The following is a 20,774-nucleotide window of genomic DNA, read 5'->3' on the forward strand; positions in this document are numbered from 1 at the left end:
AGAGGAGGACACCTAATTAGAAAAAGGAAGAAACTCTTGTTTGCACACACAGATCTTGGCAGGCAGGCAGAAGAGGAAATGCAGCGGGGGAAATATTAGTTGGCGCCTTAATATCTTGGCAACCAGGGGAGGCAAAATGCAAAGGAAAGGAAGTATCTAAGGGTTTTTAATACTTCCTCTTTCAGATAAGATAATTTCTTCTGAAGAACCGGCAGAGTGCATGGGGGCTCTGGGAAAAGTCCTCATCGGAGTCTAGGGTCGGTGGGCTTTAGTTCTTCAGCTTTGTGACATACAGTGGTACCTCGGGTTACAGACACTTCAGATTACAGACGCTTCAGATTGCAGACTCCGCTAACCCAGAAATAGTACCTCGGGTTAAGAACTTTGCTTCAGGATGAGAACAGAAATAGTGCGGCGGCAGCGGGAGGCCCCATTAGCTAAAGTGGTACCTCAGGTTAAGAACAGTTTCAGGTTAAGAACGGACCTCCAGAACGAATTAAGTTCTTAAGCCGAGGTACCACTGTATTAGGGTAAGGGAGCACTGGGGATGAGTTTATGGAACCAAGTAGGCGATGGTCTGAAAAAGTTTGGAAACTGCTATTTCTGGGTTAGCAGAGTCTGTAACCTGAAGCATCTGTAACCTGAAGCATCTGTAAGCCGAGGTACCACTGTAAAACATTATTCAGAACAGCGGCCTGCATGACCCACTAGGGAAGATAATAGCGCAACAGAATTCAAAGCAGTAACAATTAATTGAACATTCAAGATTCAATTAAAACTATTTAGTTTTAGCTGAGCAAAACTGATGAACTTCATCCAGCGATACTAGCTTTTTAAAGTTTGATAATCACCTGTACCTCCAGCATCCCAAGCTTTCCCCCTTGCCACTTAGCACAGATCCTGAAGCTGAGGCTCCAATACTTTGGCCAACTCCTGAGAAGAGAAGACTCCTGGAAAAGACCCTGATGTTGGGAAAGATGGAGGGCACAAGGAGAAGGGGACGACAGAGGACGAGATGGTTGGGCAGTGTTCTCGAAGCTACCAGCATGAGTCTGACCAAACTGCGGGAGGCAGTGGAAGACAGGAGTGCCTGGCGTGCTCTGGTCCAGGGGGTCACGAAGAGTCAAACATGACTAAACAACTAAACAACAACAAGGTAGTTCCCCCCAGGGGGTGGTACTGCCCAATTTGGGTACCACTGGTGTAGGCGGTGCCAGCTCATCCTAGCTCCAAGGTGCAGGAAACGGACAATGGGAGCTTCCACTGTGGTGCTGTTGTCCCAACATCTCCTGCTGACCTATGGATCAGGGCTTAGAGGGCAGCTGGGGAGGAAACGAATTTCACCAATTGATGGAACTTAGCAGCCGGCAAAATTGAATCAAGCCACACTTTTCCGAGATCTTCCTTGACCTGTGCAAGTTAACTGCCAAAACCATCTGACAGAGTGCTTGTCATGGGGATAATCTTCTGTGCAAAACATGCATTAGGAAATGAAGGGCACCCTTGCTAAAGGACAGTAATTCCATATAATTTCTCTCTCTCTCTCGTCCATCCGCACACTCACTTATTGAACTAGCTTTACAGCTGAGCTGGGAGAGGTGACAAGACAATTCTGACTGCCAGTTGCCACGAGGTGGCAGCATATAAGTGAAAGCAGTTTGGTGTGAGCAGAATGGGGGAAGATGCACCTGCAATCAGGTTTTGGTCCTAAAGGGATCTTGTTCAGAAGGAGTGGAGTTTTCTTTCCAATTGCCTCTTGGCTGGATCTGTGCATTGGAAGAAAAACAAACCTGATGCAACTTCTGGGAAGCTGGATGCTAACAACACACCCCTTTTGCTATTTTCTGTCTTGTCCTGCTCAGAGTAGCCAGAAGGGACCCTCCAATTCCCAGCTTATTCAGCCCTATGAGACCCCCCACCCCTGTGTGCCTGACTATCTGACCAGTTGCTGCACTGTGATCTCGTAATTGACATCACAACTTCTTGTCGGTCAACCACTGTGGCCTGGAACCTTTTACAAGAATGCTGGAAACTTAGCTCAGGGGCCTCATTCCATCATACTTGCCCTCCTGGGGGACCATATGCCAGGGGTATTAGTGGGGCTAGAGACAGAAGAGGATGAATCTAGTGCCAAAAGTGGTTCGGGAAATGGGCGTGTGTCAGGGGCTCGGGAGCAGGAGCACAGGGGAGAGAGGAAATGGAGAGTGAAGGGGAAGAATCCGAGGGCAGCGTAGGGGAGTATGACAGTGACCCGAGAGATTCCATGAGCTTCTCCAGCGAATCAGAAGATTCCCAGAAGGGGGCGCCGATGGTCAGGGCAAGGGGGGTCCCAGGGGGGACGCACCAGAAACAAGGAGCCAGCGGGGAACCCCGAAGCAGCAGCGGGGGATCAGGACCAGTTTCCCCACCAGAGCGTAGTGGGGGGGAAGAGTCACATGTGTCAGGACCAGCGTCTCCTCCAGCGGGGAGAGAAGATGAGTCAGGGCTGACCACGCCTCCATCGGAGAGTGGGGGAACGGAGGGGAGGTCAGTTGCAGCTAGCCTCCCCGAAGGGGGAAGCAGTGACAGCAGCAGTGAAACGATCAGGAGGAAAGTTGCTGGCTGGGCGCACGCGCCAAGTTCAAATGTACAGGCGCGGGGGACAGCAGGAGACCCGGATTGGGAACCAGCTCCTAAAGCCCGCCGGAGGGAGGGGGAAGGCTCAGGGGATTCAGCGTCAGAAGAGTCTAGAAAGGGCGAGACCCCGACGGACAGGCGGAACCAGAGGCGGAAAGAACAGAGGAAGAGGTGGAGCAAGGCTAGAGTCTTAAACTGGTGTCTGGGGGGAGGAGATTCAGACGGAGCATCAGCAATCTAGAGTTTGAGACGTAGAGCTGCACGCTGCGGCTCTGGAAGTGAAACTGAACTTCAATAAAGACTTTCGTACTTAACAACGAAGCGCCATTGGTCCTTTGTGAGCTGGGACCTCGGGCAGCTCTGACAGCGTGATTCTTCTCTTGGCCCAGTTGGGTGCATCCCAGCCACTCAAAACCAGTTGGAGAAGGCGTAGAGTCAGTCTGCGAAGGGGATATGAACTGGGTGTGGTCCAGGGATGGGAGGGCAACCTGTGGAGCAAGCCAGAGTTCCTGTGGCCCCAAAAGAAGCAGTGATGGCCACCAACCTAGTAGACAGCTTTAAAGGAGGATTTGTCAAATTCATGGAGGTGAGGGCTATCAATGGCCACTAGCCATGTCTGTGTTCTGCCTCCACTGTCAGAGGCAGCAGTTGTTCTGAATACCAGTTGCTGGAAACCACAGGAGAGGACAGGGCCCTTGCACTCAGATCCTGCTTGCAGGCTTCCCATAGGGACATCTGGTTGGCACAGAGAGAGCAGGATGCTGAACTAGATGGGCAACTGGCCTGATCCAGCAGGAACCTAATGTACGTACAGTCATACCTCACATAAAGTTTGCTTCATGATACGTTTTTTCAGGTTGCGTCCTGTGGCGACCCGGAAGTACCGGAAAGGGTTACTCGTGCATGCGCAAACATGCAAAATTATGTCATGTACATGTGCAGAAGTGGCGAATCGCAACCCGTGCGTGCGCAGATGCACCACTGTGGGTTGCGTTCTATTCATGTTGCGAACAGGCCTCTGGAATGGATCCCATTCGCAACCAGAGGTATCACTGTATGTTAAACTCACATTAAAAACAAACAGACAAAACACATGCTGGATCCTGCAAACGACAACCGCTTTGTGCCCCGGTTCCTAATGTGTCCTTTCCACATGGACCCATCTCTTTATTCACCACATATGGGGAGAATCTTTCTCCCTCTCTCCATGTAGACCTGCTTCTTTGGCCATTTGCATCGAGTTTTAGCCATTGTTCTCTAAAATTCCTCCGATCCCCAGAATGGTGAATGAGTGGAACACCAGCAGCTTCTGCAATTGGTGGTGGGTTGGGGAGGGGGGGAATATCCCCCCAACCCAGTTTTTCCTTCAAAGCACTCCAGGGTAGTGAGTAATTTCAAGGACTGCAACAAATGAAGAACAGCTTTTGAGGGTTGAGCAAAATGAAAGAAACATGTCCATGTTGCCAGGCTCAGAAACTCAGGTGAGGGAACACGGAGTGTACACGTAGCCTGAAAAAGTGTGAGTCTGGAGAACGTCCTCCTACCTGCAGGCTCCTTCGGTGCTTTAAAAATTGCACTCCTTGCGCTCTGTTTCAATGAATCCTAGAATTATAAACTTGAGAAGGGTGCAAAGGGCCATCTAGTCCAAAGCAGGATATAGGGTCATAGAACTGTAAAGTTGGAAGGTACCCAAAATGAGTTCAGGGCAAATTCACACGTGAAATTATTGGTCTCCTCCTCTTCTATGTTGTTTGTGCCTTAGGTGTTAATGTCCCACTCATCCAAAGTTTGCACAATGGATAATATTCCCATGATCCCGGATGTAATGCAATATCCATGAGCCCCAGCCAGATCTGATCGTGCCTCTCAGCCTTGCTCCTTAGCATAATGCAACATCCGTTTTTGCCTGCAGCAATTTCTTCGCCGGCATTATCGGTCGCCGCCACCCCCAGTTTCCAGCCTTTCCCCCCCCCAACTGGAATGCTTTCCAGAGCAGCCAGGGAGGCGGGTCTTCCACCGTCATCTGCGCAGCACATTTTACGCCTCCTGCAAAGGGGCTTTCAAAGCTGCTCTCAGCTGGGTTGTTTGTACAAACATGTGTATTTGCTGTGTCAACACACATTAGGCAGCAAATGTATTCCGGGGGAAAGGAAACAGATCAGGAGCAGAACCCATCTTGAAAACAAAAAAACAAAAAACTGAAACCACTTGCTGAGGACATCACTGGATGTTCTCAGAGGAGATCCAGACCTGGAGAGCTCGGCACGTATCTCACGAGAGGGGAGGACCGTAGTTCAGTGACAAAGCACCCTCCTCGCATGCAGAAGATCCCAGGTTTGATCCCTGGTATCTCCAAGCAGGGCTGGGAGAGCCTCCACACTGGAACCTTGGAGAGGCGCTGCTGGGAAGGATTCTCTGTCTGGAACCCCAGAGAACTGCTTCCAATCAGTGTAGACCAGTGTCTCCCAAGCTTCAGTTTCCAGCTGTTTCCGGACTACAATTCCCATCATCCATGACCACTGGCCTTGCTAGCTAGGGATGATGGGAGTTGTAGTAAAAAAACACCAGCTGGAGACTCAAGTTTGGGAAACACTGGTGTAGACAATTCAGTGGTCTGAATCAGGACAGGGTAGCTTTCTATGTTGCTAGGAGAGCTGCCATTTTTAAAAGCACCCAGTCACACTTCGCTGTGTCCCAGTAGTTCATTGGCTTGGCATGTAGAAGGTCCCGGGATGTATTTTGGTGTATGTGCTCCTGGACTTGCATGAATTAGAGCAAAGTCTACTGGCACACAGCGTGAGTGATCCCAAAATGTAGTAGATGAAAGAAGCTGGGAACTGTTGGGAGTCAACAAGCCAAGCCTAAGGGAAGCTCATTGCCCTGCCAAAAACCCCTCTCCTCCCATAGTCTATGCAATGACAGAGGAGGTGCTCTGCATATCATCTCAGTATATTCTGCCATCTGTATCCTTCTATGTATTTTTAAAAAATGCATAAATTGCTTCTCAGTCAAGATTTCCAAACCGGCGTACTACAGAAAGACAGTTAACTCATCAAATAAGAATCAAATCACTTGAAGCACCAGACAAAAGGTACAGCAGCAGAGATTGTGAGGTGTAGCAGTTAGAGTGTTGGACTAGAACCTGGGAGATCAGGGTTCAAATCCTGACCCATGATGCCCACTGGGTTACTTTGGTCCAGTCGCTGCCTCTCAGCCTAACCTACCCCCCCCAAGGTTGTTGTGGGGATTTAAAAATGAGAAGGGGGTGAAGAATCGTGTACACCACCTTGAGCTACTGGGAGAAAAAGGTAGGAGAGAAATGCAATAACTAGAAATAAAATAAATAGTGCAATCATCACCCTGAACTCAGTGATCATGAAAATGCTCAGGGATTTAAAGAGGCATTGAAACATGCTTTAAAACACTTGACCTGGCACTGGAAACTTCAAATATTAGTAGGCAGACCACTTTAGAGTTATTGTATTGTATCAACTTGGTGCCAGTGCCAAAAAGGCCCTGTCTCCGTCTGCCATTGAAATCAGGGGCACTTAAGAGAAAAGACCCTGCAGATCATAGTGCTTGGTGCTCCAGAGCTCTTTCCCTTTGCCACACTTTAATGCAAATGAGGGTAACATGGATTCCAACTCCCTGACCATTGACCATGCTGGCTGGGGCTGATGGAAGTTGGAATCACCAGGGCCGTCTTTACCCAGGGTGCAAGGGGTGCGGGTCACCCAGGCACTGAATTCTAGGGGGCACCAACTGTATACCTACTTGATCTGGATACCCTCTTGATCAGCAGCAGTAATGGAGAGAAAGTCCCCACCTCCTCATCCGTCGATCTGTTACTAACCTGATCTCGTTTTTTGACAGAATTACAAGCCTGGTAGATGAAGGGAACGCAGTGGATGTAGCCTACCTTGATTTCAGCAAGGCATTTGACAAGGTGCCCCATGATATTCTTGTAAAGAAGCTGGTAAAATGCGGTCTTGACTATGCTACCAGTCAGTGGATTTGTAACTGGCTGACTGACCGAACCCAAAGGGTGCTCATCAATGGTTCCTCTTCATCCTGGAGAAGAGTGACTAGTGGGGTGCCACAGGGTTCTGTCTTGGGCCCGGTCTTATTCAACATCTTTATCAACGACTTGGATGATGGACTCAAGGGCATCCTGATCAAATTTGCAGATGACACCAAACTGGGAGGGGTGGCTAACACCCCAGAGGACAGGATCACACTTCAAAACGACCTTGACAGATTAGAGAACTGGGCCAAAACAAACAAGATGAATTTTAACAGGGAGAAAAGTATTGCACGGGCAAAAAAAAAATGAGAGGCACAAATACAAGATGGGTGACACCTGGCTTGAGAGCAGTACATGTGAAAAGGATCTAGGAATCTTGGTTGACCACAAACTTGACATGAGCCAACAGTGTGACGCGGCAGCTAAAAAAGCCAATGCAATTCTGGGCTGCATCAATAGGAGTATAGCATCTAGATCAAGGGAAGTAATAGTGCCACTGTATTCTGCTCTGGTCAGACCTCACCTGGAGTACTGTGTCCAGTTCTGGGCACCACAGTTCAAGAAGGACACTGACAAACTGGAACGTGTCCAGAGGAGGGCTACCAAAATGGTCAAAGGCCTGGAAACGATGCCTTATGAGGAACGGCTAAGGGAGCTGGGCATGTTTAGCCTGGAGAAGAGGAGGTTAAGGGGTGATATGATAGCCATGTTCAAATATATAAAAGGATGTCACATAGAGGAGGGGGAAAGGTTGTTTTCTGCTGCTCCAGAGAAGCGGACACGGAGCAATGGATCCAAACTACAAGAAAGAAGATTCCACCTAAACATTAGGAAGAACTTCCTGACAGTAAGAGCTGTTCGACAGTGGAATTTGCTGCCAAGGAGTGTGGTGGAGTCTCCTTCTTTGGAGGTCTTTAAGCAGAGGCTTGACAACCATATGTCAGGAGTGCTCTGATGGTGTTTCCTGCTTGGCAGGGGGTTGGACTCGATGGCCCTTGTGGTCTCTTCCAACTCTATGATTCTATGATTCTACTCCGTAGAGTGAAATATTCCTGATGAGTCAGGAAACAAAAGCAGGTTATTCTGCTGCGTTGTTGTTACAGGCAAGCGATTAATTTGGGTGCGGCTAAACTAAATTTAGGGGACGTGGGTGGCGCTATGGGTTAAACCACAGAGCCTAGGGCTTGCCGATCAGAAGGTCAGCAGTTCAAATCCCTGCGACAGGGTGAGCTCCCGTTGCTCGGTCCCTGCTCCTGTCAACCTAGCAGTTCGAAAGCACACCAGTGCAAGTAGATAAATAGGTACTGCTCCGGCGGGAAGGTAAACGGCGTTTCCGTGTGCTGCTCTGGTTTGCCAGAAGCGGCTTAGTCATGCTGGCCACATGACCTGGAAGCTGTACGCTGGCTCCCTCGGCCAATAAAGCGAGATGAGCGTTGCAACCCCAGAGTCGTCTGCAATTGGACCTAATGGTCAGGGGTCCCTTTACCTTTTAAACCAAATTTGGGGGTGATGGGCAAATCTTTGCACCCCGCCAGTGCCCTGGGGATAACAACATCCGAAAGGATGGCAGATGAAGTTGATGGACTACATGGAACTGGCGGAAATGACTGGCAGAATCCGAGACCAGGGAGAAGAGTCGGTGGAAGAAGATTGGAAAAAATTTAAAGTTTACTTACAGAAATATCGCAAAATTAATGAATGTTAGAAGGATGCTGGAATGAAGTTATATGGCTTTAGCAGAAATGTTATAAAGAATTAAGTAAAAATATATTGTTAATGGGCCAAAGTGGAAAATTTAAGGTTAGATTGTGTTAAGATAAAGTATAGAACAAAAATTGAGAAAGATGGAAAGGATTTGCTGAAATAGCTAATTGAATTAGAATACAAAAAAGGGAGGTGTGAGGAGGTCGATGAAACAAGTAAATGAAAGACAAAGATATGGAAATATTGGATGTGCTTTTAATTGTTTTTGTTTTTCTTTTTGTTTTGCTGTATCGTTTTTTCTTCTATGTATTGTAAGGTATTGATTTGTTTTGTTTAATTTTTCATTTTTTCTTTCTTCTTTTTTCTGTAATCTTTAAACCTTTAATAAATATTTTTTTTAAAAAAAAAAAACAACATCCGAAAGGGCATCGTTTGCTTAGACGGAGAAATGGAATGCAGGTTTGAGCTATGGAGATGGGAGTGCCCTTGGTTTCCAAAGTTTGAAAGTCTTTCCATTTGCAAAAAAAAGTGAGGTCAGCTGGGGAACCTGCAACACCTCACCTTTCAGCAGATGCATGAATGGCTGCTGAATCTCAAGGGTTCCATAGAGACAAGAATCTGTCTCCTGGCCTCAGCCTCATGGCACACTGCATGGGTCACCCTACCAAAAGGAATTCAATTGTGTCTGTACCAAATGCTGCATATATTCAGCATGCTCTCTATATTTATACACACACTTCCTGTCTATCAAAATCAAAACCATCAGGGCCGCTTAGTCCAAAAAAACCCCTTGCTCCAAATTTAGCAGATGCTGACCTGAAGTCATGTCAGCCTTGTGCATTTTGAGCCCCTTCAAGCTATTGGCACCAAGAGGCCGCTATTCTCTGGAATGGCAATTCCCTCCCACTGCAAATCCACTATCTAAACAGTTGGGATTTGAGTCCCATCTCTCTGTCCTCTAGACGTTAGGCGTATTTGTGCAACTCAAGCCAATATTTACAGAAACAGCCTCTTATCCAAATAGCCAAAGCGTTGCCAGGCCCAATAAAAGAGGAAGAAGCAAACATGTTTCCTTGTAGAAGGAAAGAAACAGCTCCAAAGGCAGTGTGAGAAAACAAGGATGCTGGAAAAGCAAACCTACTTCTCCCCTCCTCACCCCCACCCCACCCATCATCCCTCAATCTCTGAGCATGCTGCTTCCATCTGTTTGGCATCATCTAAGAGCTCCTCTGCATCGCTGTGGTTTCTAGCAACTGGTATTCAGAAGCTTCGCTGCCTCTGACGGAGGAGCAAAGCACAGCCTTTGTGGCTAGTAGCCACGGAGAGCCCTCTCCTCCGTGAACTTGTCTAATCCTCTTTTAAAGCCATCTTGGTTGGGTTGCCATCACTGCCTCCCGCAGGAACGAATCCCACAGTTCAACTGTGTGCTGGACGAAGAAGGACTTTCTGCCCGTAATATTCCAGTGCTCAGCTTCATTGAATGCCCACACATCATTCCAGCTAACAAAGTTGAATGATGTGTGGACAGTCCAATGCTAATCCACCACTAATGCACTTTTAAACCACACCCACACACATACATACATACAAAACCACCAGTCTGAAGGGGCCTATATTATATAGAGAGGCCACAGCTCATCCGTCAACCATGATGTGAGCTGAACTTTCATTTGGCTTCATCAATGGGAATGGAAAGATGGATGTGCTAGCAAGTGAAAGACAAGTACAGTGGTACCTCGGGTTACAGACGCTTCAGTTTAGATGGTTTGAGTTCTGCGGTGAGCAGAATCACCTTCTTCACTAATTCACAAATTAAGGGGTTGGGCAGGTCACAGCCGGGGTTGTGGGAGGTGATTTGGGCTTAAACACTCTGTCTGAAGCTGCTTCCCAGCGGGTGAGCAGAAAGGAGAAAAGCAAGGAATCTTTCTGCTGCACAAATCTGACCAGCCTTGCCCATTTTCTCCTTTGAAGCATCCATCATTTCATCCCACACATTGATTTTGTTGTGCTGTTTTAAGCTGCGCTGTTTCCTTCTTTCAAGAGATGCTCTCTTCTCCTCTCCCCCCCCTTCCCCCTTTTCTCGTTCTCTAAGAGACAGAGGAATTTCACTGTCAGCCCCAGCAGAGGTGGGGATTTCAGGGGGCAGCTTGATGTTAACTGCCTTACAAAAAGAACTAGGCAGCTGGGTCGCCACAGACATCACCGCTGCTCGCTCGGCACATGACTCTGGTCGTGAAGCTTCCCTACAGATGTGACCGCAACGTATCGCTCCTGTGGTTTCTGAAGGGTCCGGGCCCCTTTCAGAAGGGTGCCTTAAGAATAAGGTGTGCGGGCTCAGATCAGAGAGTTTCGAAATCATGACTTACTTAGCAAAGGACAAACAGGGTAATATCAACACTAAAATTGCCAGTTGAAACCCGCTTTCTCATTTGCAACCCCAACATCTCCTGAACAAATGTGCATACAGAATAGGATGCTGGACCAGATAAGCTGGACCTGATCCAGCAGATTCTTCTTATGTTCTTGCGTTAGCAACATTTATAGGGTTCTGCACCCATAGTTTAACGCAAGAAGAGGAAACCAACGAAGGGAGGGGGCACGGCTTGAAGGACAAACAAAGTACTGTCTGGCTAACTGTGCTATTTCTCTCTTCCCAGGTAGAAACACCCCCTCAGGATCTGTGCTGCGCAGCCACCTGTCTGAGCTCATTTTTCTCCCCTGCCCACACACACTTTGCCAGTGATGGATCAGGGATATGCCGAGCCGATTCTTAATAACTGTACAATTTACTTAACAAATTTTGAGCTTGTAGTACAGCTTTGTTAATATGTTTAATTTATTGTTACATTTCCTCCAGGTTAATGGTTTACGGGGCCCTAACAATTTAATCTCTGTAGCTATTATGAAGTGCTTGTTTCTTGTTAAAGTGGAAAACGGAGCCGACCGGGGAGATTTACGTGTGATAAACTGGGCCAGAGGGGAGCGCGCACACACATCCCTCTATTAATAAGTGAAAGAGGCTTTCTCCAGGCTTGCTCGAGTCTCTCATTAAGGGAGAATCTCTGGCTTTCCCTTCGCTAGGCCTGAGAGCCAAGGTGCCCGCAAACGACTCCCAAAAGGAGATGCATCTCAGAAGCAAAGTCCCATTGGGGGGAGCAGCTTCTCCTTTCCACTCTTAATCGCTACTGCTGGAATTTTAATGTGCAACAAACTGATATGGCAGTGCCTGCCCTCATAACACCTCTGAAAACGTACAAAACGAACTGCATAAATAAACTAACCCACAGGATCATAGCAAAAGAGAATGAGTGGCGTTTATTTACATTTAGTCCTGGGTCCCCGTCCCCATCTTACGAGGAGAAAGTGCTGTGTCTCCTCCAGCAGAATTGCAAAAAGAGTATATTGATGGGAGTTGGGGTTGTTGTTTTTTTTGCTTTGCTTGTTTGCAGGATCAGGCTTGTCCTTCAGCCAGGTGGCATGTTAGAGATGGCTCCCACAGCCCAGCCCATTAGTAAATCCACTGAGCCCCATGAAACCAGCTACTGGCTTTTGGTAACTAATGTTTATAGCTGGATCACTGTGCATTTCAGACTGTCAGGAGAACAAGCCCATTAATCCGTGCTAACATGGCTGTGGAAGGCGCACACCTTTGTAGGCGGTTCAAAGCCCCCTCTGTGGATCAGCCCTGAGGTCTCTGAAGGAAAAGAAGCCACTGCGGCCAAAACCTTGAAGGAGAGGACTTATTTCAGTGCTGGAACAAAGCATTTGGCTCAGATCTCTGTCAGCCTTTCAGAATGTGTGTGTGAAAAGGTCCTCCTGAATATTTCTCCAAAGATCTCAGGGCGGTTCGCAAGATAAAGAAATACAGGATAAATGCACTAAACAAATAGTTAAAACAATAACCCCACTCCCATTTAAAAGGCCACAGAATATTAATCAGCCAAAGGCCTGTTTGAAGAGGAATGTTTTTCTCCTGGAGCCTAAAGGTTTATAATGAATATTCGATTAATGGACAGCGAGTGAAACCGAAAGTTCATAGTTCATAGCTAAGTTTTACTCAAAGGAGATCTGCTGAAAAGAAAGGAGCAAGGATAGCCATGGCTGTTAATTTCAATGGGTTTACTCTGGGTAAGGCTAGCATTAGATGCAGCCTGAAGAGTTCTGTGTAAAACCTGGGGCTTATCCATACTGTTAGCAAACTTCTTGTACAGTCGAACCTCTGTTTATGTAAACTTCAGGATGCACACGTGGCAAAACCCGAAGTACTTTCCCGAGTTGCACCACACGTGCCTGTGCAGAAGCGGTCTGCGCATGTGCAGGAACGGTCCTCAGGTTGCGGAAACCTCAGGATCCAACTGGACCTCCGGAATGGATCCCATCCACAACCAAAGGTGCCACTGTATGTCCATTAACTTTCCATCATCTGGATGACCTTTTCCTCCAAATCACTGCTTTCCCTCATTTTCTCCTCCCTCGCCTCGCCTTTTCATAGTATCCCTGGTATGGGAAAATCCAGAATGAGGGAGGGGAGAGTGTGGAAAGGCAGTGACAAGGAGGAGAATGTCATGTAAACTATGGAACATTAATGGAGGCACAGAAAGCTTACTCTTCACATTAAACAACAGTACGGATGAACCCTTAGACGAGGTGGCCTAGAGGTTATTTTGCACTGAAAAGAAAAAGCTTTGCTTCCCCCCGGCCCATACTGCAAAAGAAAGATGGACAGACCTAAGCCACGTCTTCTTTAAAGATAAGCTCACCTGCAACCAAACACACAAACTTTCTTCCATTTCACCCATGCACACTGAAAGGTGCCAATATACCATCTTTCTAGAAGGAGGAGGAGGAGGAGGAGTTTGGATTTGATATCCCGCTTTATCACTACCCGAAGGAGTCTCAAAGCGGCCAACATTCTCCTTTCCCTTCCTCCCCCACAACAAACACTCTGTGAGGTGAGGGAGGCTGAGGGACTTCAGAGAAGTGTGACTGGCCCAAGGTCACCCAGCAGCTGCATGTGGAGGAGCGGAGACCTGAACCCTGTTCACCAGATTACGAGTCTATCACTCTTAACCACCACACCACACTGGCTCTTGGGTAGGGGGATGTAAATCATTGTTCCTGAGAAAGCAGAGTGGGGATATTCAACCCAGCCTGAGTTTATCTGCAGACACAGTATTCAGTTCTGTCAAACTGCAGCCTAGGGGCAGGAGAGGGATGGAAGATGGGGGGAAACATTGGGGTGGGGTGAGGAGCTGCCCAATGCATGACAAATCATCTCTTGATTGCAGTTCCCCAATGGCACAATGAGTCTGATTCACAACGCCTATCGCCATAACCCAAAAACAGGGTTGGCCACACAGACCTAGTTTGTGGCAGGTCCTATATTCAGCTGCACCACCCTCAAAACTTAAAAAACAAAAGAAACAAAGTCTGGGAATTGTAGCTCTGTGCAGAGAACAGGGGTCTCCTAACGACGCTTGGCATTCTTCGCAAACTATAACTCCCAGAGTTCTCTGTTTATAGCACTATGATCTTGCTGCAAATCTAAGGTGCAGATGCGGCCTTATGTCTGTATTACGGAACTTGGAAGCACCCGGCATCCTGCTCTGTCAGCCGTGCCACAACCGTTTCCTCCCGATCGAGAGCAGCAGAGCCACAGATCTTTCCATAAAGGTCAGGGCAGCAAAGCTTTGACAAGAGCTACATTGAGTTTTGATCCCAGGGCAGGACCTGGCAGGGTCAGAGAGGAGAAACGTTGTCAGAGCCGTGTGACATGTTCACCCAGCGCCTTTCTCTGCTCTGTCTCCAGCCAACAGCGCCAGCAACTTCAAATCCAATCTGTCAAAGTTTTTTTTTCTTTCCCCTGGCTGAAATGTAAGGGTTTGCAGAAAGGGCCATTTTGCATTGGAGCAGAAGTTCAACACACACAAACACCCCGATGCACACCTTCTCAAGATGGGTCAAAGGACATTGGTGCAACACTTCTCCCCATCTCCACCCCACCTCCTTGGCCAAATTAGAGGCAAGCGTCTTGCAGTATGACAAGCCTCGAGCCCAGCACAAGCGGTGATGAATATTTATGAGTGCAAAGACAAGGAGCAGGAAACTTACAAGACGTTCGCTGCAGCTGGGCACCGAGGGGAAGGAACCTGCAAAGGCCAGGTGATCCCGCAAATAATAAATCTGCAATTTGTGGCAGAAATCAGAGCAGAGCTACTGCTTAAGAGGAGCAGTCAGAGGTTATGAAGGGATTGAGACAGAATTGCAGGGAAAGCCACGCAGGGCACCTGAATGCAAGCAAGGCCCAAACTGGGGCATTTTTAGAAACTGAGTAGGTAAGGGACACAGGTGGCGCTGTGAATTAAACCACAGAGCCTAGGACTTGCCGATCAGAAGGTCGGCGGTTCGAATCCCTGCAACGGGGTGAGCTCCCGTTGCTCGGTCCCTGCTCCTGCCAACCTAGCAGTTCAAAAGCACATCAAAGTGCAAGTAGATAAATAGGTACCGCTCCAGCAGGAAGGTAAATGGCGTTTCCGTGTGCTGCTCTGGTTCACTAGAAGTGGCTTAGTCATGCTGGCCACATGACCTGGAAGCTGTACACCAGCTCTTTCGGCCAATAAAACGAGATGAGCGCCACAACCCCAGAGTCGGTCATGACTGGACCTAATGGTCAGGGGTCCCTTTACCCTTTACCTTAGGGTAGGAGAGGCAACCGGCTGACATGAGAACATAAGAGGAGCCTGCTGGATGAGGCCAATGGCCCACCGAGCACAGCATCCTGTTCTCACAGGGGCCAACCTGACACCTCTATGGGAAACCTTCAAGCAGGATTCGAGTGTGCTGGACCCGGGGTTAACCCAAGTAATGCGGTCTAGGTCCAGTCCCAAATCCAAGGGTTCCACGAGGAGTCAGTCCGACAGGGCCAAGGCAGGACACGAGACAGGGAACCAGGCAAGGTCAGGCAGGTTCTGGCAAACAGCAATGTTGCTCCCGCAACCTGGAGCGGGGCCCGACAGCCTTTTATCTCTGACGGGGTAACGGCTGGTCCTGATCCCCCGATGACTCACCTCCCTGTTTCGCCCGAAGGCGAGCCCTCCTCCTACGAGTACTCAGGTCTCTCCTCTCAGACCTGAGTCTCTGCAGCTCGGGAGACGTTGGTGGGTTACTAGACCCAGAGGCCGCCTCAGCCTCCCCTGATCCAACCGGTAGTGGAGCAGCTGTAAGTGATGGCCCAGCTGGAGGCAATGAGGTCATCCCCGCATCTGGAGCCAGGGCAGGCTCAGGCCCCTGACTCGGCCCAGCTGGTGTTTGTTGCAGGGGAACCTGTGCAGACTGGGACTCTTCAGGATCAGGCCCCAGACTTGGTTCAGATGCCGCCTGTGGCAAAGGATCAGGTGCGGACTGAGACTCCTCTGGTTCTGAGTCCAAGCCTGAGTCCCAGGCCATCACATTGAGCACAAGAGGCCTCTCACCTCCTGTGGTTTCCAGCAACTGGAGTTCAGGAGTATTGCTCTTCTCATTTGTGGAGGTAGAGCATTGCCCATCATGGCTAGTAGCCACTGACAGCTCTGGATCTGTCCAGTCCTCTTTGAAAGCCACCCAAGTTTGTGGCCATCATCACCTCCTGTGGGAGCAAGCTCCATGGTTTAATTATGTGTTGTGTGAAGCTGCTTTCCCCCTGACTTCATATTCTGCTTTAGGGGGGAACTGCTGGAAGCAGCTCCCAGGATATCCTCTTTCACAACACAGATTTTGCGCTGCCCAAGTGAAGCTGTGTCCCTTCCAGCGAGGGCTCGGCAATCCAATCTGGCCCCAGCGGGGAAGCCTGGTTCGTGGAAAGTTCTTCTCCCCGGAGAGGGAAGCCGCTAATTTCCAAGACGCACCGTCACATCCTGCATTCTGCACCCGTTGGCACGCCTCGCGCTCCGCGGCACAGTCGCAGCCAAGAAGATTCCTCGGTCCATTGTCAGCCACGTTATTCTTGAAGGGTGGCCAAGGAGTCTTGGTTTGGACAGGCAGATGGATCGGCTGCTGGCTGCCGTCCCCGCAGAAGCATTAAATCCGCTCAAAACAGCTGGACCCAGGCTTTGAAATCAGGCTCCTTCAAAAAATGTGCCAGCCGGGGAGATTAAATAAAGATGTGAAAGGGAGGGCGAGGGGGAGGGGGGAAGGGGGGACAAAAAAGAAGACGAAGAGCAGTGCAATACAGAGAAGGTGGGTCTTGTAAATCTCCAGCTGCTGCTGCTGCAGGCATCCAAACAGGCAGCACGGTCTCCTCTCTTTTTTTGAAGCCGCCGCGCGTTCCGTCAGAAACACCCCATATTTTTGCTGGCCTCTTTGACATGTGGCATAAATAAACCCACTGTTTCCAAAACGTGGCTGGTCTGCCCTTGTGCAACAGAACGTCTGGACTGCTTCTTCATCTTCAGCAATTAGAAAAAGGGGGGAATTGCAGGCATGCTTCTAGGCCCTGTTAATTGGGCAGAATTTGTTGCACCGAGGGCACATTAGAAACACAGAATCACAGACCCTATTTTCCAGGGACGTCTCTGATTTAGAGAAGCCACCCCGGTTTCTGATTTGATCCTGGAATGTCCCACTTTTCCTTAGGACGTCCCTATTTTCATTGGAGAAATGTTGGAGGGTATGGAGTTATCAACCCCCCAAGCTGTCTGAAGGAAATCCTGTATAGGGAAGGGTGTTTTTTTTTAATGTTTCATGTCTTATTATGTTTTTATATACTGCATTTTTCGCTCCATAAGACACACCTGACCATAAGACGCACCTAGTTTTTAGAGGGGGAATGCAAGAAAAAAAAATTCTTTAAAGGGAGCGCTGAGCAGAGCCTGTATGCACCCCAACTCCTTGCTGAGGAGAGGCAACCAGAACGGCGTACAGTATTCCAAATGTGGTTGCACCACAGATTCGTGTACCATTGTTATGGTGCCAGCAGTTTTGTTTTCAATTCCTTCCCTAATGATCTCTAACATGGAATTCCCCCGTTTCACAGCTGCCGCATGCCAGGTTGATATCTCCATCAGCTACTTGCTACGACCCCAAGCTCTGGCACCAGAGCGGCTCTGCACTTTGTGGAAGCCCTAAGAAGCTCACCTTGTCGCCCCCCAGGTCCATCATGGCTTGCAAAAGGTCAGTGCCCTACACCTGTTTCCCTGTCAGCAGACATCGCACAGGCCCCTGCCGTGAGGTGCAGGAACGAAACTCTGTGGAGAAAGCTGTAGACAGCTGAACGGAAGCTCTGGGACTCCCAGAGAAAATGTCTGGCCATTCTCCTAAATGTCACTCAGCCAGCAGAGCAGGTCCTGTGTAAATATCCACTTGTTTGCAGGCCCTTTGCTCAGAAAGGTCAGGCATGCAAATTAAAAGAAAGCTGGGGAGGGTGGAAGAGGGAGAAGATCTAAAGAAACCAAGCCTCATGAGAAACGAGCGAGGCTGCTGGGTATGTTTAGCCTGGAGAAAAGAAGACTGAGAGGGGATGAGACAGCCTAAAAACTCTCAGTCTTAAAATGAAAACCCCACACTGATAAAATATGGGCAAGGGATATGATAGCCATCTTCAAACATCTCAAGGGCTTTCAGACGGAAGATGGAGCAAGCTTGTTTTTGCCTGCTCTGGGGTAAGACCCAAACCAATGGATTCAAATGAAAAGAAAGGAGATTCCGACAAAATACTAGCAAGAATGTTCTGACAGTAAGAGCCAGAGATTCTTCCGCTGTGGTTCCTGCATTGCAGGGGGTTGGAGCAGATGACAGCAAAACAGAAAAGAAAAGAGCCTTAAATAAGTCTGTGCGTCAGGGGGACATGTGCTCTCAAGGGCGCCGTCGAAAGTTGCCCAGCATTTGTTGACTTTAAAAAAAAAATTATCCCCACCCTTCTGCCAAGCATAGCCCTCAAGGCAGTTTACAAAATGGAAAGAACAGCAAAACAATCAACAGACGAAACAGCACTTAAGGCAATCAATATTAAACATCCCGTTAAGTGTTGCGACCTGGACGGCATTTGTTGGCCTTCAAGTCTCCAGATGCAGCAGGAGAGAAGGAAACTGTGGCTTCTCCTACCCTCCGTGCTCTCTGAACTGCCCTCCTCCAGTAGCTTCTGCACGGCAGGGTAAGTATACAGTTTCTTTCCAGAGGGCATGGTGAAATAAATTCCCCTGTGGAGACATGGGACAGGGACGCCTCCCAGTTCCACCATCCCAGCGGAGGCTAAATGGAAGGAGGCAAGGTCAGAACATACTCATGCTGCCTATAGGAGTGCCTGGGGTGTTTGAGTCGTGCTGTCACGGTCCGGTTTACAAGCGGTCGAAGTCCCGGCTGAGGACGTCGGGACAGGGGCAAGATGGTGGGGTGGGAGCAAGAACAAGAGTCCAGAAGCCGGGGTCCAAGGGTCAGAAAGTCAAGGGTCCGAGGGTCGAGAAGCAAGGAGTCAAGAAGCCAAGGGTCTGAGGATCAGGAAGCACAAAGCCCAAGGCAGGAAACGAGTTGCTGTGGCAAAGAGCCAAAGGGAAATGCTGACCTTATATCCCTTCCCGGTTCTTGCCACCAGGTGCAGTGAGTTACCAAGCGGCCTCACCTGTGCGGCGGCACCTTGCCTCTCCAGAGCAAACTTAGGAAGGCCCCAGTCCTGCGAAGCCCTACTGGTCACAGGGCCTGGCTCCTGCAAGCCCGAATTCTAAGGCAAATGGACCCAACTCACATCTTCCAGATTTACTGTGTGAAATCAGAATGTAATTACTTATCCTTTGGATTTTGCACTTCTTTTCCTTCTGTGATATGTACCAAAATCCATCCTGGGACTTCCTGCATGCAAACGGAGCTACAGCCCTTCTCAAATTTGACTGGGACGCTGGTCCGTCTACCTCAGTACTGCCCAGTGTTTCTTAAACTTGGGTCTCCGGTTGCTGTGGGACTACAACTCCCATCATCCCTGATCACTGGGTCCTGCTAGCTAAGGATGATGGGAGTTGTAGTCCAACAACAGCTAGAGGACCCAAGTTTGAGAAACACTGGTCTACACTGACTGGATCCAGAAAGATGACATTCCTAGCTGTACCTGCCAAGCAAAGCAGAAGCTTTTCTACTGTGCTTTGGCCCCTTTGCTTAAACCATTGCCCGAGTGGTACAATTTGCAGCCAAAGGCCAAAGTTGTGCAGGAAGGTGTTCCTATGAAGTGCCTCCCAACTGGGCTCCCTCCCACTTTGGCAGAAAGGACCTGCTTCTTGTGACAAGAAGAAGCATTTTAGTATGATTTTCTTTTTTTAAAAAAAATAATTTTTATTAACTGGCCAATCACATCAAATTAAATCACATCACATAAATTCCAAATTACAAAGCCAAATTTTTAAATTTTGTTGGGGGAACCCATACTTCAAGATCCAAAGGGGGATTCAGATCATCTTCTTATTACTGCGTTAATGTCCAAATCAGTCCCAATCAGTCCAAAGAAAATTCATAATTCTATTCAGTCTTATCTTGGTGTTTCCACATCATATCTTGTTCATATAATTTCTATTTTTCCTTTACGATCTCTTCTGTTAGTCTCTTAAGCCGATAAGCAAAATAATCATTTTAGTATGATTTTCTCTTGTCGCACACGTTTTGACGAATACACAATTTGCAAGCCATTATCCCTTATACAATGCATTTCCGCATGCCCTTTTCACCAACGGTATGTGCCTTTCCATGCACGCTTTACCCCAGAATATGCATTTTGGTACACATTCTTCGGTTGCAAAGCCGCACCGCACCATTCAGAGACATGCCAATTTCCAAGAACGGTCGCCCGAATATTATTTGCTAAAAATTGGAAAACACAAGAACTACCAACAGTGGAAGATTGGCAGATGAAGCGGATGGACTTTTCGGAGCTAGCTGACCTGGCTGGAAGAATCCACGACCAGAAAGAAGAGGAGTTTCAAGAGGGCTGGAGGAAATTTAAGGACTATTTGAACGAATATTGTAATATAAAAAATTAGAAAGTACTTGAAAGAAACAAATAGGCCTAGGATTAATCTAAGTTATAATGAAATAAATGGGATTTAGAATGTTAAGAAAAGTGAATAAGATGGACTATAATTGGAAATTGCTTTAGTTTAATAATGATACTGGAAAGCTGTTACTTTTAACTACAAGGAAACTCAGAAGGGAGGGACTAGAGGAAGTCAACCAAGATGTTTAAAAGGTTGGATTTGTAAAGAATCAAGTTTGTTGTTATTGTTTATCTGTTTATTGTTCCTTTTTTTTCGTTCATTGATTTTTCTCCCCCTCCCCTTCTTTCTGTTTTTGTGTGTCGTTCTGCTCTGTGGTTTTTGTTATAATTCTGGAAAATCTAATAATATATTTTTTTTTAAAAAAACACACCAAAACCTGTCTTTTGAGTCGCGTATTGTTTCGATACGTTCCCCCGTTAAAA

The 20,774-nt window shown here is 48.0% G+C and overlaps 1 protein-coding gene and 1 long non-coding RNA gene across 5 annotated transcripts in view; one reads left to right on the forward strand and one right to left on the reverse strand.

Annotated features, from left to right (window-relative positions):
* PLXNA4 (plexin A4) overlaps positions 1-20,774 on the reverse strand; it is a 580,684-nt gene that overhangs the window by 287,196 nt on the left and 272,714 nt on the right. Inside the window, exon 1 of one of the 4 annotated variants that reach the window (XM_083572532.1) lies at positions 1,830-1,909. The exons of 2 other annotated variants lie outside the window; for them this stretch is intronic. The gene's annotated coding sequence lies outside the window, so the exon portion shown is untranslated. Of the gene's footprint in view, positions 1-1,790; positions 1,910-20,774 lie in introns of those variants that run through there. One more of the 4 variants, XM_083572530.1, reaches the window with a different exon arrangement.
* The window catches only part of LOC310743165, a 93,860-nt gene continuing 79,576 nt past the window's right edge, over positions 6,491-20,774 (forward strand). The window contains exon 1 of the long non-coding RNA XR_014538841.1: positions 6,491-7,676. This is a non-coding gene — a long non-coding RNA (uncharacterized lncRNA). The remainder of the gene's footprint in view (positions 7,677-20,774) is intronic.

This window comes from Podarcis filfolensis (assembly GCF_964270895.1).
Source record: "Podarcis filfolensis genome assembly, chromosome: 10".
Lineage (NCBI taxonomy): Eukaryota > Metazoa > Chordata > Lepidosauria > Squamata > Lacertidae > Podarcis > Podarcis filfolensis.